The sequence below is a fragment of the Agelaius phoeniceus genome, chromosome 3, assembly GCF_051311805.1.
Source record: "Agelaius phoeniceus isolate bAgePho1 chromosome 3, bAgePho1.hap1, whole genome shotgun sequence".
NCBI lineage: Eukaryota > Metazoa > Chordata > Aves > Passeriformes > Icteridae > Agelaius > Agelaius phoeniceus.
The window spans coordinates 50,307,593-50,323,204 of record NC_135267.1 but is presented as its reverse complement, the minus strand read 5'-3'; positions in this window follow the sequence as shown (position 1 = coordinate 50,323,204).

The window sequence follows — 15,612 nt, the reverse complement described above, 5'->3', positions numbered from 1 at the left end:
CACTGAATATCTAAAGGCTGGTTGTCTCAGTCAGTACTTGGGACTTTCCTTCTGTGCAGCCTTGAGCAAAGAGCACTTCCAGAGGAGAATTCCCTGCCCTAGTCCCAGATATTTCTTTTCTGTAGCAGCAGTGTCTGCGCTCCTCCTTGAAAAGAAATGGCTGATGTCTGTCTCATTCATTCCATTAGCTCCTTCTGGGTAAAGGTTTCTATTAAGAGTCCAAAAATATTCTCACAAAGCTCGCCTGGGAAGAATTCTGATCAAATTTATGGAGGTGATATTGCTGAAAAGAGAGGCCCATCATACAGTGGGATTGAGCTATGCCTGAGTTATGCTCTTGGTTAACCCTGGGGATACTGGTGGATGAAAGGCTGGACATGACCTGGCAGTGTGCACTCACATTTCCTCCAAGAGGGAAAACAGGCAGGTGCATTGGGGAGGAGGAAGGAATTGGAGGAAAGAAACCCCTGAGAGCTGACCTATCAGAGATTTCTACGTTCTCTCAGTCTAGCAGCGGGAAGGAAACAGGACTTAATAAGTCTGGGAATTTCCTAACCCCAGGCAGTAAAAGCAGCCTATTTGGCATTATGGATTTATAGATATATAGATAGTATTTTTCACAGTTGCAAAATAGAAATTGTGAGATTTCAAACTTCTCAGTATCTGGCCTTCAGATATTCTATAGGAGCAGAATTCACTCCAACTTTTATTAGTTCAGCTTTACTCAGATCTATTTAAATACTATTTAAATCAATACTATTTAAAAGTTAAGTTCTAGAAATATTTCTTTATATGTTATAGAATAGAACATGGATATCATAACAGTAGCATAAAAATAAATATTTACTACTTTACATCAACATCATCTCAGTTAGATTGAGAGTATGTTTACTTAACTATGGAACTGGGCAGCTGAGACCAGATATAAAAATCCATCTGGATTTGGAGGAAGTTGTTATCAGTGCCCAAAGAGCTTAACAGAGAATTACCTCATATTTTTCTTTCAAAAGCTATACTAGACTGCTCTAAGGTGGACCTGAAGAGAGCAAGCTGCTAATAATTTTCATTTCAACTGTTTTCTCATGGCTATCTTGTGGTCTGACTAATAGGGCCCCCAGGGATTTTGGGGTGACTGCATGGATTTCCTGCACAATATATGGTATGGGTTTGATTTTTTCCAGAGTGCAGATGGTTTTAGTTGTTAATCTCTGCAAATTCCTGCTGACCTCTTGTACGTGCATGGCTCTCTCCTGAGGAGGTGGTTCAGTCTGCCTTGTCTGTCATTCCTCTTGCAGCCCTTGGAAAATGTTTTAATCCATTCTGGAAATCTACTTTTAGTGATGGGCTCAATCTCAAGAAAATAAGAATCTCCCCCTTGTTTTCTTGTGGTTTTTTTTCCAGGGAATGCAGTTTCTGGCCAGTATGGATATAAAATGCGTGGGGGGAGATGGTGTAGGGCACAAAATTGCTTCAGAAAATCTCTAGTTCCTACTGTTGTTTTTTTTTTTCACAAATAAACTGTACTTTTTCATTTATCTTTTACCATAGACTAAAATTCACTGTTTCTGTATCATTTCTAGACACACTCTTGGGGAGCAGGGGGAGGGAGTGCACTTCCTTTTCTCACAAGAAGATATTTTAAGCCTTTTGCTACAAAATAATTATTCAGGTAGTTCTCCAGGAGTAATGTCTATCTTCCCGTATTCCCCAGACACAGACAACCTTTTACCATTTCACATGGGAGACTCTTGAGCTCCATCTTCTGGAAAACGTGGGACAAACTTGTTTTTCCGAGCTGGTTCCCGTGAAAGCTGGATGGGTCTGGAGCAGTGGCCAGCAGAGCACTGCAGGGCAGATGTGCCCAGGCTCCCAGCCAAGGCAAACATCCCTCTTGCACCTGCAGAAAAGGCAAACATCTCCTTTTCCTGCGGAGAATGAGAACCAACGCTTTTGGAAAAGACCCAGGTACAGCTCCAAGGCAGGTAGCACCCAACAGATGTCAAAGGGCAAAAAAAGCCATTGATTATTTTGATATTAACAGTTGTGTCATGGCTGGGAGGAAGTGGCCTTGCACAGACATCACGCTCAATTTGACCATCACCATGAGCAGGTTTCACTAAGCCAAGTGTGAGCACACATAAATACCTTCAATGCTGCTTCTCAGCCACTTGGGTGCTTTCTGGGTTTTGGCTTCCTTGAGGTACAGGTGATTTAAGCACTCCTGTCTGGCACTGACAGGCTGTTTCTCTTTGTTACAGGAGAGGGTGAATCAACACTTCCCATTCTGCTCTCACCTTGATCTCCCTTACTTAGCAACCCGGCTTTTTGTGCTGATTTCAAAGCCACCCTGGCAATTGTAAGAATTCCCCTTTGTTTCTTCTGGACTGCTTCTCCCAGGCCAAAATGAATGCAGCCTCCCTCCAAGCCTGCCCTGAAATACCACCCAGATGAGAAATCCGGGCTGGAATGCTGGCAGGAGCTCTGCCACAGCCTGCTCCCCCAGGGGCTGCTGCTCCAAGGGGAAGGACAGGGATCCTGAACCGCTTTGATGCCAGTTGGTTGTTCAAGTAGTTTTTGCTGATTCTGTCTCAAAGAGGGATGTTGAAGCAGGACTGTCCTCATGCATGTGAGCCCCCAGGCATTCTTGGGCATCTGAGCATTTCTGCCCCATGGCACTGGGTATTTAGGGCTCCTTTGCCCCATGTGCACTCCATAAGTACTGAATGGGGAACACAGCAGCAGCAGTGCAGTGAGCACAGGGCCTGATGAGGAACGACAAGAACCAGGAGATTTGGTGAAAACTTCTTGTGCTCTTCAGCACAAACTCAGTCCTCCCCTTGGGGCATGCCTGGAGAAATGAATTTTCATTGCTACAGTAGCGCCCAGAGGCGCTAAACTATAAAACTATAAACCAAAACTTGAAAAAGACACATCAAAAAGAAATGGTTATTGCCCAGAAGAACAAGATGAAAGCTGAATATGATATGGGCATCCTTAAGTGGAGAGAGGTTATGTCCTTAAAAGGATTAACAGGGCTGGTTAAAGCTTTTTAGGAAAGGGAAAATTTTTATTTGAAATACTTGATTTTCATAGGAGATGGGTGGGATCAGGAGGGAAACAATGCCATTAAAAGAAATATGTATCCAAAATTCCACTGAATCCAAGAAAGATTTAGGTTATTGTGGGTGTCATGTAATCTAGTTTGCTATTCAAACCAGAGTCGGCTCCAAAGTGCGGTAGGGATCCCAAGATTGTTTAGGATCATTGTTTAGTGAAGTATTACAAATCTTCAGGGTTGCAGAGACTGTACCCTGGGCCCTGTTTCCAGCATGTGACCCATTCATTGAGAGTTCTGAGTTCCCATTTCCCTGATATGTGGGTGGAAAGTCCCTGCTGCATCTTGTGACTGTTACCCCTGGTCCTATCATGGTACATCTCACTCTGTCTGTGTTTCCTCCATGGCCACTACTAATTTGTAACTTAAGTTTCAGAGACCACTCAGTGGAAAGGAGTGGAGAAGTCTCAGTAGCTGAATAATAACTGCAGTGTCATCTTCAAATGTTTTTTTCCTTCATCTAATTCTGGGGAGGGAAAAAAAAGGAACCAAAACAAAGCAAAGCAGTGCTTTCACTGCCTGAATGTCCACAACAATAAAATTTCAGCTTACCATAAGCCTCAGATTAATTCAGCAATTTTTACTCTTAACAACACCATTACAATATTATGTTGGAGATAACTCCACTCACCAACCTGGGGCAACCAAAGCTCTTCTGATAGAGAGTGCTCATACTAGAAAATGCTCTAGTACTGCCTAGAAAGAGGCAATATTCTATTCTAGAAGACAAATATCTGGAGTTTTGTGTGAAGGCTAAAATGAAGAGAGGCTTTTTTGAGGAGTTTATTGACTGCATGGATACAAAAATCTTGTACTGAACAAGCGCTGGATGCCTGCAAAAGAATTAACCCTGTCTGACAAATAATCTCTGCAGTGCAAATGCCACAAGATTTTCCTCTCAAAGAAGGGAAGGAAAAGAGAAAAAGGAAGTGGGTCTTTACAAATGCTGTCATAATTTGACAGCAAATTTTGACAGGAATTTATCAAAAGTCTTAAGCCCTTACAACGTAGGGAAAATCAAGTTTGTCTGATGAAAAGAGTCCATGTGAAGTTTCAGCCAGTGGCTTAGGTAAAATTTCTTCACCCAAATCTTAGCTGTTGTAAACACTCTTGCTTAACCCTGACTGAGAAGTCTGGAGGGTCAGGAACAATAAAAATAAAACATCTAGACAGGAATTAATTATTTTAGAAGACCACAAATATATCTCTTCCCACTTTTTTTTTTTTTTTTAATAGGTTTAAGAAAAGAGTGAAGAAAAACTTCAACGTAAAAGAAAATTCCTTTTTGCACTGTTTGTGGCTTTGCTGGCCTGGAAGTGCCCTGGGAAGGGCAGTGCAGCAGTGATGCCATCCCCTAACATGTGTTTCCTTCAGCTGTGTACAAGTTGTCTTCCTGACTACAGAGCACTGTTTCTCAAAGGCACTTTCTCTTTTGACTACTCATCTCTTTCAATCTCTATCTTTGTTTGCTTTGTCTATATTTTTCTCCTTTCTGCTTTACTAGTTTTTTGCAGTAAATTAGTGTCCATGCTTTCCAGTACATATGTAATTTCAAACTGAGAAAATTTCCAATCAATTTTGTATATCCTAAATCTACTTGAAAAGCATCATGCCTCACTTGAAATGCCATTTTTTGTGACATTCAGAAGCAACATCAGCGGTTTCAGCTACAATCCTTTTAATTACTTTTTCTTTGATTAAGACAAATTTATTTCCCAGAGTTATGTGTTTGCACACAAATACAAAGTACAGAAAAATCCTAAATCAACAAAATGACACCAGGTCTGAAAATTACCCTGCCTGCAAATATTTATCATTTGAACATCTGTCAGAGCTGTACATCCTAGAAACATTTATACAAAGTTCTCTCTTAATGCAGATGGAAGGAAAAGTGAGAGAGGGAGCTTAGAGGCAAAATTACACAGCATAAGAAACACAATGTAATCACAAGTGTCTAAAGTATATGGATATTAATTTTGTCTCCTGCTCTTTCATAAATAATGTTCAAGGTTTCCTCTGTTGTTCCTTTTTTTTTTAAGTTTCCTTCCTCTGTTGCCTCAGTTCAAGTGAAAAGGGATGCTGATAAATTTCTGAACATAATTTCAAATAAAAATAAAATGGGTTTTCTTTCTTCCAGAGGAACCCAGATACCAGCCAAACTCAATATGACTTCTTATATGAAAAATACCACAGAAAAATTCCACAAAAATTCAAGGACATATCTGCACACCTGGGAAGCAGCTGTTGAAGGAGCCAGTGTGCATCAGCTCACCCCAAACAACCCAGCTGTTATCCACCTGCCACCCATCTCTTGTGGTGCAAACCTCAACTTCAGTCCCTATGGTTAAAATAACAGCTGATGACTGAAGAGCTTTCAGCTCACGTTGTAAATGCAGTGTGCCCTCAACAAACATCTTGAAAAGAAGGCAGTACCTGAATGTTTAGTCACTGAGAATAGGATTGTCCTAACTGAACAAAATACCCTAAAGGCCTTCAGGATGTTGTCTACTCTTCAGGCTACAACTTGAGATGCTTTTCTGGACTTTGAGGGGAAGAGCATGTTTAATATGCTCAAGGAGATTTCTAGGTTTGCTTCAATAAGAACCTGAGAATGGCACTGCTGGGTCAAACCCAAAGTCACTCAAGATGGTGACAGGCAATGGCCTGCAGCAGGTGACATGGGAAGACCTGTATGGCATCACATGGTACCCTCCAGCCTCTGCTTATATTCAACACCCAAGTTAAAATGTGTTTTCTTTGCATTTCTTTGAAATTTTGTTCAAAAGCAGAAGGCAGGTTTTAAATTCTACAGTGACCTTAGGCCAGGTAAGGAAGACCAAGTCCCTAAATGGCTGAGCTGAGGCACAGCAAAGTCAGCAGAATTGCCTCTGTCAAAACTCAGTGTGACTCAGAGGAAAATGGGCCTGGGAAACTGCTGTGCTGTGGCCACACACAGTATGCATGCCCAGCTAGAGGACAAGACATGACTGCCAGGAGAAAGGGCATCCTCTGTTGCCATCTGAGTGCTGGTAGGGTTGTTTTCCAAAAGCATGTTTTTGAAAGCTGAAAGCCACTTTGGACTAGGATTTTTTCCCACTATGAAGTGGGAGCACATGGTCAGTTTTCACAGCTTCCCTTTTTTTTGCAGGACAAGTATCTGAGACTTTCTAACACTGCATACAATAGGGATACACCAAACAACAATCTCCATCCTCCTTTATACCCACAGCAGCCCTTTGATTTTATCAGTGTTGATTTATAATGTTAGAAATTCTAGTGCTGAACCCAGGAATGTCAGACATTTCCCAAGACTCCTTACAGACCCAGCACATTCTCCATACCTTTGAAATCTGCTACACTGGGCAATCTTTATTTTTTTCCCCCTATATTTTACTATTGCAACTCTTTGTTGACCAAAACTACATAATAGGGGGATCTTGGATGCACTAAATATTGGAGTACTAAACCACAGGACCTGTAGCAGCAGGACTCAAAGCTGGCAGCTCCTTGGATGAGGAAAAATTGCCCAAAGCACTCTGATGCTTGTGGTTTCAGGTTTGCTGTTGCTCTGGGCAGTACAAAGGAAGGTACTGTGTTAAGGACAGCCAAGGCTCCACACAAATTTTTCAAAAATTGTCAGTAATGTTTACTGTCCCAAAAGACCTGTGTTTCTGGAAGAAGAAGCTCACTGCTTCTTAAAAACTCATATTCATTTCAGGCTGGGTCCCTGAGAGCATGAATGGGTCTTGGAAGTTCATTTCTTGCAAGCAAGGGATTTTTTGGATGCCAACTCAGCACTGTGCAAAACATAAAAAACAGTGTTATGTTCTAGTCATAGAAAAAACTTACCTTTAAGGGTTTTTTTCCATTTTATTTATTTATGGGAGTGGGGATGGGATGTATTAGATTTGCAGCTTCTCTCAGAAAGAAAATTTTTATTCTTTTGTAATTTAAATTTCTGTCTTATCTCTAAACTTAACACTTTGCTATACCCATTCCCACTCACAATTGTTTGTTGATAAAAAAAATGCGTTACTGAGCAATTTGCTTTGAACGTACTCCTTCTTTTTTCCCTTTTAAGTATCACTAACTTTCATTTTTTGCATGTTTGCAGATTCTGCAGCATAGGATGCCCTCCTGTTGCCCTTCTTTCTGATGTTAAGAAATTTGTTCCATTCCTTTGCAAGTGACTTTCTTCTATCAGCCTGCAAACAACAAAAAGAGGCTTTAAGGATGAAAGGAAGAGGAAGCCAGATTCACTTTTTAATAGTCTGGGGACTGGACACTATCCCCTAGAATGGTGGAGCTTGACTGCAAAAGCCTAGAGATGATTGAGTTAAGCTCACACATGTAATGTTATGTTCCCACAGGACAGCCCCAGGTGGACTTTCATCACGGGTCTTTTGCTAAAAAGATATAGAAAAAGTCCCTAAACATGATCTGGAATCAATATGATATTATTCTTTCCTTTTCCTGCTTTGCACTTTGCTGCTTTCAGTCTGACAATACCATAACCTTCACAGTCACCTCTGCAGAGATCCTGCTCCCTCTGGAGCAGCAGAGGATGCTCTGCAGCCGGATGCTTCTCCCCCAAAGTCAGATAACAAAAGTTTCACATCTAAACATTTCTACCTTCTGGTTTTTTCTTGTTCTGGCTGGCTTATGCTGCTTTTTTTTTTTTTCTGAAAGCTGCAGAATTTTGTGTCTTAAAAATGGTACAGATTTAAACCAAAGAATTTAATTTTCTCAGCATATTATGGCTTAATTTGTTTTCAACAGCCTTGCTAGAATTTCCTCTTTTTGGAACAGTGCTGGTGCCCTCTATGCTCACATTAACACTTCAACATTAGCACTTCTTTCTACACAAATGTCTTTTTCTTAAAAAGCTGGAGTTTTGCTTAACATCTGATGTATTCTAACATACCAAAACAACTCAAGGTAATTTTCTAAAAAAAACCCAATTGCACAACAATTTACTCTTTGACTCTTCAGACATTATCATCTTAGATAGGTAATCAACTCTATTAATAAGAATATGTTATCACACTGTTAAGGAATATTGTAGTTCTGCCTCAATAAAAGTACAACCTTTTTTTCACCTCGAGAACTAGGCTGAAAATAAACATATATTTTTGGGAAGTATTTTTCTAAACATGCCAAAGCAGCAGTATTTATTCAGTATTTGTACACAGAGAAAATTGAAGGTGCAGGATGATCACGCTGCAGTATTCATTTCCTGCATAAAAATAGACTGTGCACTACAGATTGGAGAGATCAGATGACATTTAATTGATTCCCAATTCAGGAGGTGTAATGATCAAGATAAGCTGACACAATGCCCTGAAGAATAAGACTGTGAACAATTTAAGGTCAAAATAATGTTATGGTTGGTCGCTTGTGGGCCTGTTGGCAGATAATATGTTCTGGCCATGGAGATTTGAGTTACCTGAGCCATCTCTTTTACAACCTTAATAAAAATGAATAAGACTACCTTATGTCTCCCATTCACTGATTTAATGTCAAAGCTGATGCTATCTGGTGGTGGATGTCTTACTCTAAAAGTCCTGGTGACCTATATTTTCTAGTTGTTAGTTGCTTACAAAACAATAATTGAAGGTGAAATTGATTCTTCCACATTGGACAGTAAAATGCTGAGGACTTGACAAAGAGGAGATGTTCTCCCTGGGTCAAAGCAAGAGCTGACCCTTTGGGATGCAGTAAGACTGGGTCTACCCATGCAAGTATCCTAAATTTGCCCTTATTTTTTCTTCTGGCAACTTTGTCCCAGCAGAATTTGGGCACTTCTGCCATCTGCCTAGTCTTTCTGGAGCACTGACCTTCACCCTCGAGCCCCTGCATTGTAATTCACACCAGCTGCTGTCCCTAGGGACAGGTAGGATGCTTCCATGACACATGGAATCAAAGATTTGCTGTGCCTCTGTCTGCACTAAGCCTTGGGCAGGCAGCCAGGGTTGCACTTCTGCTCAGTGCAGAAACCATGGACACAAAGTGACAGGTGACAGCACTGATACTTCCCAGGAATACAGGGCTGGTTAATTCCTCAGTGCTTTGAGAGATTCTGGGGAGAAAAGTGGCAGCCAGAGGCCATGAAGCAGTTTGTGTTGCCCTGGTAGGACTGTGGGTGTAGTGTGAGGAAATGGGATTCCAGCTCAAAACCATGACAACTCTTTTTCACATTTCTCCAATAAAAATAGATATAATACCCTTACAGGCACTGATACCAGTTCTTCAGATGGTGAAAAATGCAACCAACTATCAACTTTTGTCACAAGCAGACACATTCCTATTGATTCTCCCAAGGTTTGGGATCAGATGTGCAACAAGTTCAGGTGCCTAAAGATGCAGGAGGTTGTTGTTGAAAGGAACAGGAGCTGACAACACAGTGATTTGGAACTGTGATTAGAATGGGCATAGCTACATTGGCAAGCTCCTTAAAAACTGGAAAAGATGGGTAAAACCTGACCCACACACCAAAAACAATACCAGAGTGAGCCATAAGGGTTGTGATGGCTCAGACAGATTTTGGCAGAGTGTTTGAAGTGGGACAGCTTTGCCTAAATAGCATTTACACCTTCCCAAAACCTGCTTTAGCTGCATACTGCAGAGGGAAGAAAAAAATCTCCTGAAATCTCCAAAACATGAAGCCATTTCCAGGGCTTTATAAGATGCTATAACAAAATCAACTCATGATATCATGCAAAAAAGACCTGAGATAAATCATTAGCTTAAAACAGCCTGTCTGGGGTGCGGGAGCTCTGCACATTTTGAAATATGGCACATTCTCAAATCTGAACACTATGAGAAAGAGTTAATTTTATGAATAAAATGCAAGTGACCCTGAGATTTGTATGCTCTCTTTTTCCCTATAGTTATCTTTCTGCAGTTTAACACAGCCACTACAGTAATGTATTGGTGGCTTGCCAAGGGCTACAAACATCATGTACAAGGAGCTCTCTAAAAGCTTGCAGTTATTTTTCAGAGCTGATAGTTCCTTTCTTGTGTTGCTATCCTCACATACAACTCTGACCCCGCAAGTTTACAGCACAGCAGGGCAAATAGCAAGTGCTGGGAAGTGGGGTAGAGTGCCTACAAGAGCTGAAAGCATTGCTTCTGCTTTATGACTGGGATTGCAGCTCTGCTGTCCACAGATTTCTACAATTACTTTCAGCAAGGCTCTAGGAGGTGTTTCACTGATTATCTAGCCCCTCACTTCAAGAAGAAAAGAGGCACTTAAGGTTCTGGAGTGTCCAAAGTGGGACAATGAAGCTGGTGAAGGGTCTAGGGTATAAATCATATGCAGAGCATTTGAGGAAGCTGGCTGGGGTTGTTTAGCCTGGAGAAAAGGAGGCTCAGAAGAGGCCTTATAGCTGTCTAAAACTCCCTGAAAGGATGTTGTAGCAAGGTGGGGTTCAGCCTCTTGTATCAGACAATTAGTGGTAGGACAAGAGGAAATGGCCTCAAGCTGCAGCAGGGAGGTTCAGGTCCAACATCAGGAGGAATTTTTTCACAGAATGTGTTGTCAAGAATTGGAACAGGCTGCCCAGGGAAGTGGTGAGGTCACAATCCCTGGAAACATTAAAGAAATGACTGGACACAGCACTTAAAGCTATGGTTTAGTTGGCATGGTGGTGTTTGGTCAAAGGCTGCATTTGACAATCTTGAAGGTCTTTTCCAACCTTAATAATTATGTGATTCTATGTTTCTAATCTTATTTCTTTTTAGTCCATACATAGGACAACCTAAAACTCTGAGGAGCTGGGTGTTCAAAGTGACTTCCACCCTCCTGGTCCCCCAGAAAACCAGCATTTTAGAAACCTGAAAAAGAGCAGAAATTAGGAGCAAGCTTATTCCAGGTTTGTGGTCAGTAGCACACTGCCAGCAGAGGTGTGGCAGAGGTTTCCAAAAGTACACGCAAAACTCTCGTGCAGAAAGCTGCTGTCTCTTGTGCCTGCAGATCTCCACAACCTTCCTCACATGCTGCCCAAGCCTGTGTGCAATGCAAACAGCTGCAACCATTGTTCCCATCTCTGTACATGCCTTGTGAAGGCAAAACACCCTGTAAGCAGTCTCAACCACAGTAACAATCACAGGTCTTGCTTCTACTGCAAGAAAAATGGATTAATTTGACCTGGTCACAATAAAAACACAGGATAAATTGGGTAAACACAATCTCAGTGCATCAGGATTTAAATGCCATTACCAGTAAAATGAGGGAGAGCAGGAAGCAATAAAACTCAGCAGTATTAAACTCGTTATATTGCACAAGTGTTGTGGTATTAATGAGCTCATTTTGCACATAGACAATGCGTGCAATTCAGCTGAGCTGGTGTCAGTATAATAAGTTTTATCTTTTTACCCCCATTCCTATGCACTTTTAAATTCATACTGGAGATGATGCATAAATTGAAATTTAATTTTCTTTTCTCTTTCAATTGAAAAGAAAGACATCCCCCAAAAACTCATCTTCCAGCATTGCTGTCACCTCCCACACATTTCACATATTTTAAAGATTCACTATGAATAAAAACACACATATTCAAAGTAAGTCAGCTTTTAATTTATTTTGAAAAAAAAAAAAAAGAAGCTTCTTAATGAGGGTAGACTTCTTAATTGGGAGAACTTGAAAGCTTTACTCACAGGAGCTGCAGCTGCAGTATGAGAGGCTGCTGCTGCTGGGAGGGATCCTGCTGCCTGGAGAGGAGCTTCCTCCCTGTCTGTGCCTGCACAAAGGGATCCTGCAGGATCAGGGGCCTCCAAGGAAAGAGGCTGGTCTTCAACAAGTTGTTTTGTCAAGCAGGTTTGAGTCATGTGAGAGCAGAAGGGACATGTGGGACTGTGGAGGCTTTCTAACACAGGAAAGGGGTTTTGCAAAGGTAGGGAAAAGGTGACAGGTGGCTTTGGGGAAGGGAGCTGTGGCTGGGCCACAAGGCACTGCCATGAAGGGCTCCTTGCTGATGGTCTGGCAGGCACTGCTCTCACCTCTGCCTTCCCCCTGAGGTATAAAAGGCAGGCTCTGGCCAGCTCCGTCCTGGGCACAAGCAAATCAGAGCCCTGAGACAGCACAACATTCAGGGGAATTGCTCTGAGCTGGAGGAGGCTGCAGGCTTGCAGAGCAGAGATTGTTGTAGGCAGCCAGCTAAATAAAATGTGGTCAGAAGCAGCTACATGGAGAAAATTGCAAGGTAGTGATCATCATCAGACATGCTGTTTTATGCCTCCTGAATGTGCTTGCTCATCAGACTGAGCAGGGCTTCAGTAATGAAGCCAAGGGCTTGGAAATGGTCTTGCCATTGCTGGACACTGCCAGTCCTGGAAGTCTGGTGCCACCATCCCTGGTGTTGAAGCAATGGGATGGCAGTGAGCTAAGCTCACCCTAGAGCTGACACAGGGATTGCCAGGGAGCTTCTGAGACAGGCTGCAAGGGCTCTCAGTTGCTGCATGAAAGAGATTACAGATGTTTTGATCAGTTAAAAGTATTTTAAAATATATAAGCCATCCATAAAATTTGCAAGTTGAGTCTGTGAAAATCCAAGCTTCTACTCTAAAAGATAGAGAGGACCAGGAGCTGCTTCTCCAGGGCAGCTGCCCAGACCTTGATGTTTCCTCTGCAACCCTGAAGTGTGTAATCTGACAGTGTCTAAGGCAAAATACTTGGACTCATTTCTGAAACCTTCCCAAGTTTTCCTTCACACCTTAAAGCTGCCAGTTCAGGGTACTGCATTACAGCAGCCCAGCTCTGCAAGAGACTTAGCAGGGATGAAGTGCTGGAAAAGGACCATGAAAAACCGAAATTGGACTAGGTGATCTCCAGCCACATTCCTCCTGAGCAAAATTTTCCTGCTATTCTGTAATTTTCATCACCATCTTACTCTGTTTTCTTTCAGTATCACTGTACTAGCAAGAATCAGGACCAGCACAGCACTTAATTCTGCAAGACATTGTTATTTTCATAATGCCAGTATCTTCTCCTAGGGTTCCAATTCCAACTGCATGACTCCTCTGTCACTCTAAAAAGAGATTTTATTTGGATGTCAACTTAAAATATTGCAAATTGCAGAATGACTCATTATATCAATTTAACAAAAACATCCTTGGACTGACACATTTAGAGAGAGAGCCCCTTAGAAATTCCATTTTCAGACACGTTTGTGCTTGCAAAGACATACTAGGCACCCTACCAACAAAGTGGCAACTCCTGCAGAATTATAGAATATAAAGCATAATGGGAAGCTTTTAACTTTGATAGCTGACTCAGAGAGAAATTTTCCATTAAAATCACAATAAACACCTGCAGCCAAGTTGTATGACAAATGTCTTGTTTCAGTTTGTAGATACTGGGCTTCTAATGTTCACAGAATCACTGAGGTTGGAAATGACCTCTGAGATCAAGCTCAAGCTTTGACTGATCACCACCTTGTCAACTAGACCACAGCATTAAGGGCAACATTCCATCATTTCTTGAACACCTCCAGGAATGGTGACTCCATCAGCTCCCTGGGCAGCCCATTCCAATGCTTAACTGCCATTTCTGTGAGGAAATCTCTTCTGATGTCCAGTCTGAATCTCCACTGGCACAGCTTGAGGCTATATCTTCTTTTCCTATCACAATTACCTGGGAGAAGAGACCAACCCCCACCTAGCTACAATCCCCTTTCTGCAGGGAGCCATAAGGCGCCCCTGGAGCCTGCTTTTCTCTGGGCTAAGCCACCCCAGCTCCGTCAGCTGCTCCTCACAGGACTTGAGCTCCAGACCCTTCAGCAGCTCCATTTCCCTTCTCTGGGCTCACTCCAGCACCTCAATGTCCTTCATGTAGTGAGGGGCCCAGAACTGGACACAAGATCTGAGGTGCTGAGTACAGGGTGACAATGATTCCCCTGGTCTTGCTGGTCAGACTATTTTTGACACAAGCCAGGGAGCCACTGGCCTTCTTGGCCACCTGTGCACACTGCTGGTTCATCTTTAGCCAGCTGTCAAACAGCACCCCCACTATACAATAACAGAGCATAGTTCACCACCATTAACTGTATTACAAAACCATTTATGAGCCATATTTTGTTCCACTAAACATTCCCCCAAAGTGTGTTTTCTATATGATCCATCCATTAGGGTTTCCCTTGTGTGGGCTTTTTGGGGGGACAAGGCAGTATTTTTGCAGCCAGGGAGATGTGTAGAAAACTGAGAACTGACTGACTGCACACAGTTGGAGAAAATACGCTATATTAAAGCAGTAAGGCTTGTCAGGGAGATGAAAGAGCCCTGGCTTGTGTGTATTCAGCCAGTTACAGAGTACAGCAAAAACCTCCAGGCGAACAGTTTCATTAAACATTAATTTGTGAAGCACTTCAAAGTTTAGGTTGAGGCGTGCTTCTGTATAATACATGATATTATTTATCATCTAAAAAAGTTGTTTAGGATGCAATTAGGGAATAATCCTACAGCTCTCAGCAGTGATTCAATGGAATTCAAGGAGGTCTCACATCATTTAACACAGACAAACATACAGCAGAAGAAGGGCTTGCAACTCTCTCTCCCTTTTAATTTGGCAGATCTGAGGGAAAAAAAGTTGTGGGCTTTAAAGCATGGCCTTTGATTCATTTGCTTGAACATTTCAAGCTTATCAAAGTAGCTTAGCTCATAGAAGACAGCTAGGAGTTGTTTACATGCACCCATGGTGTGCTGAAAAATGGACAAATAGTAACCTTCACAGCAACACTGGCTAGAAGGTTCTGCATAGGATGCGGGCCAGCTCAGCCTCATTCTCCAGTCCCTTCCTCACCCCTGAGCTGAAGCTGCTGTTGTTGCATTAAGTGCTTGGGAGCAGCAAAGAGAACATCTTTGCAAGGAGCAGTGACCAAGGGGTGGCTGTGCCACTAGGGAAAACTAGAGCTTGGAAGCCAGCATGGAGCAGAGCACCTGCCCCGCGCCCCCAGAGCTCCTCCTGCACAAGCACTGCCTGGGCAGCACAGTCCAGCCATGCAGGACTAAGCCTACCTGCAAGGCAGCTGGTACCTTGGGATCAACAAAGACCAAAACTCTCTGCACCTACCCTCTGATTTTGTAGGTATACCTGTCTCTCACAACCAGTGAATAAGCATGAATAATAGTGAAACATTATTTCAACAGTAAAGACAAAAAGATGTCACTGTCTTAAACGTATGGGACTATTCAGGGCAGTTATGATTTCACATAAAAGCTGAATTCATGAAATACACAGGACATCAAATCAGCAGGTTCTATTTTCTTGTCATTTTTGTGAAGTACTTTAGGAAGCACTTACAGATGTGCAAATGTGTAAGAGCATACTCCCTTCTATTAAGAATGACCTCTACCTTTTACTCACTTGCCAATTTCAGCTCAGTGCAGCATGCTATGCTGTGTAGTTGCTTGGTGCATGTTCATACAAGAAGTCCTAAAAAGCACTATAATTTCAAGAACTGCTTTGAAGGCCTATTTTCTGTAACAGCTGGATTATTTTC